We start from the raw sequence: 2,500 nt of genomic DNA on the forward strand, positions 1-2,500 counted from the left end.
CAGCTGACTGGCCAGTCTTGAGATAATGACGTCATCCTTCACACGTTCTGTCGATCGGACCGGCGCCATATTTGAACCAGTTTGAACCAGTTTGCACGTTTGGGTCGTATTTGAACCAGTTTGCACGTTTGGGTCGTATTTGAACCAGTTTGCACATTTGGGTCGTGTAAAATGTGTGTTGGACTCAGTTGTCTCGGCTAGAGCCATATAGCTGGAATAACTATATGTTGAGGGGACTGTCCTTTGTTAGTGGTTGTTACTGTAGTTGGCGTCCAGTGTGCAATTCCTGACATGGAACAGAATGGTGTCTCTCCCAGGCCAGCAGGTGGCGCTGTCCTGTTGAACCATAAAGAACCCATGCTAGTGCCTCCACTGGTGTGTGCAGGTTGTATTCCAACCAGCTGGCGTTGTTTGGTATGAAGAGATGAGCTCAATACTGGATGATCTGTAGTTGATACAGGACATTAAGATAGCAGTGAGATACCTGATTATTACCACACAAGCGCGCTGTGAGGGGAGACAAAGAAGACTAGAATGAAGAAATGTTTCCTTATTCTGTATCTAGGTATCTAGGTATCTGGGTATCTGGTTATGTAGGTATCTGGTTATCTAGGTACAGTATCTGGGTATCTGGGTATCTAGGTATCTGGGGATCTGGGGATCTAGGTATCTGGGGATCTGGGGATCTGGGGATCTGGTTATCTGGGTATCTGGGGATCTGGGGATCTGAGTATCTAGGTATCTAGGTATCTAGGTATCTGGGTATCTGGGTATCTGGGTATCTGGGTATCTAGGTATCTGGGTATCTAGGTATCTGGTTATCTGGTTATCTGGGTATCTGGGTATCTAGGTATCTGGGTATCTAGGTATCTGGGTATCTGGGTATCTAGGTATCTGGGGATCTGGGGATCTGGTTATCTGGGGATCTGGGTATCTGGGTATCTGGGGATCTGGGGATCTGGGGATCTGGGGATCTGGTTATCTGGGGATCTGGGGATCTGGGGATCTGGTTATCTGGTTATCTGGGGATCTGGGTATCTAGGTATCTGGGGATCTGGGGATCTGGGGATCTGGGGATCTAGGTATCTGGGGATCTGGGGATCTGGGTATCTAGGTATCTGGGTATCTGGGTATCTGGGGATCTGGGGATCTGGTTATCTGGGGATCTGGGGATCTAGGTATCTGGGGATCTGGGGATCTGGGTGCCATCATTAGTTCTCTGTGAGACAGCCCCACAAATAGATTATATCCACATCAGCAGCTGTCCATCCTGGAGGGGACACATTAAGACAAGCTGGTGATGCCATCTGTCCACTTCAGAGGGGGTTGGAGGGAAGTTCTCTCATGGCTGCAGATGGTCTCTCACTCTTAGATGACTGTATGAACTGTGGTCCCAGTCAGACGGTTTCGAGACACGTGTCCCTGTTTGCAGTGTTGGACACCACTGGACCCTCTGACAGCATAGCTCCTGTCCATCCATCACCTGGTCAGATTACCCAGAGGGCACTGCAGGAACTGGCCCTGGGAGGGAAAGGCCAACAGAAGGAGCGTGAAGGTCGCAGGCATTAGAGGGCAATGATTGTGGGGGGATGTGGGGAGATGTTGGATGCTCAGTTAAACCCGGTCAGTCAGGCATACGGGACTGGAGGACAGAACACTCAGTTCCTCAAAGCTTCAACTTTCTAATAGAGGACAGGAAACAGGGAGGATGAGGGTGATGGAGACATGATGAAGACCCTCACATGTCCACTCTTCTATGAACCTGTGATCAAGTTAGCCAAGCTGTTGTCATGACGCCGGTCAGAATCACGCTCCATGTCTGTTCTGTGTTTAATGGGGATGGTTTCCTTGGTTGTTAATTAACCTGTAGCTCCTGCTATGATGGGGCGGAGCCTGTATAGACTACTGATGCCCTCTGAACCGCGTCCTAATTGGTCATTATAGTGTATTGGCTGGATAAATGTAATTCCCTCCAACATTTGGCTAATGGCTCTATGGAATCAGCTCAAATGACCAATCTATCTCTTTTATGTTGACTGTCCTGGCAGGAATGTAATCTTGCCTTTCATGGTTAATGTTCTGTGTCAGGACCCTCCAACCCAAGAAATGGACCCACGTCAGACAAAATATCAACTATTCCTATTGCTAAGATACTGTATATGACGCCAAACTGCAATGGTTACAATCCCAGCATGCACTCTGTTCACAGCTCTCCTTAGCTCCATAGCATCACTGATCGCCATGAGAGTAGTAGAGGTAGACAGACATCCGCAGAAAGAATTAGAGTTGAGCGGTGAAGGCTATTGGCGCATGTTTCCTCTGTGTTAGTGTGAGGGTGTTGGTGTGTTTCCTCTGTGTTAGTGTGAGGGTGTTGGTGTGTTTCCTGTGTGTTAGTGTGAGGGTGTTGGTGTGTTTCCTGTGTGTTAGTGTGAGGGTGTGTTTCCTGTGTGTTAGTGTGAGGGTGTTGGTGTGTTTCCTGTGTGTTAGTGTGAGGGTGTTG

At 48.4% G+C, this 2,500-nt stretch overlaps 1 protein-coding gene across 1 annotated transcript in view; it reads left to right on the forward strand.

Annotated features, from left to right (window-relative positions):
- cabp1b (calcium binding protein 1b) overlaps positions 1-2,500 on the forward strand; it is a gene marked incomplete at both ends in the record, with an annotated part of 10,463 nt that overhangs the window by 816 nt on the left and 7,147 nt on the right. The gene's annotated exons all lie outside the window — the stretch shown is intronic.

Source organism: Borostomias antarcticus (genome assembly GCF_949987555.1).
Source record: "Borostomias antarcticus genome assembly, chromosome: 8".
Taxonomy (NCBI): Eukaryota; Metazoa; Chordata; class Actinopteri; order Stomiiformes; family Stomiidae; genus Borostomias; species Borostomias antarcticus.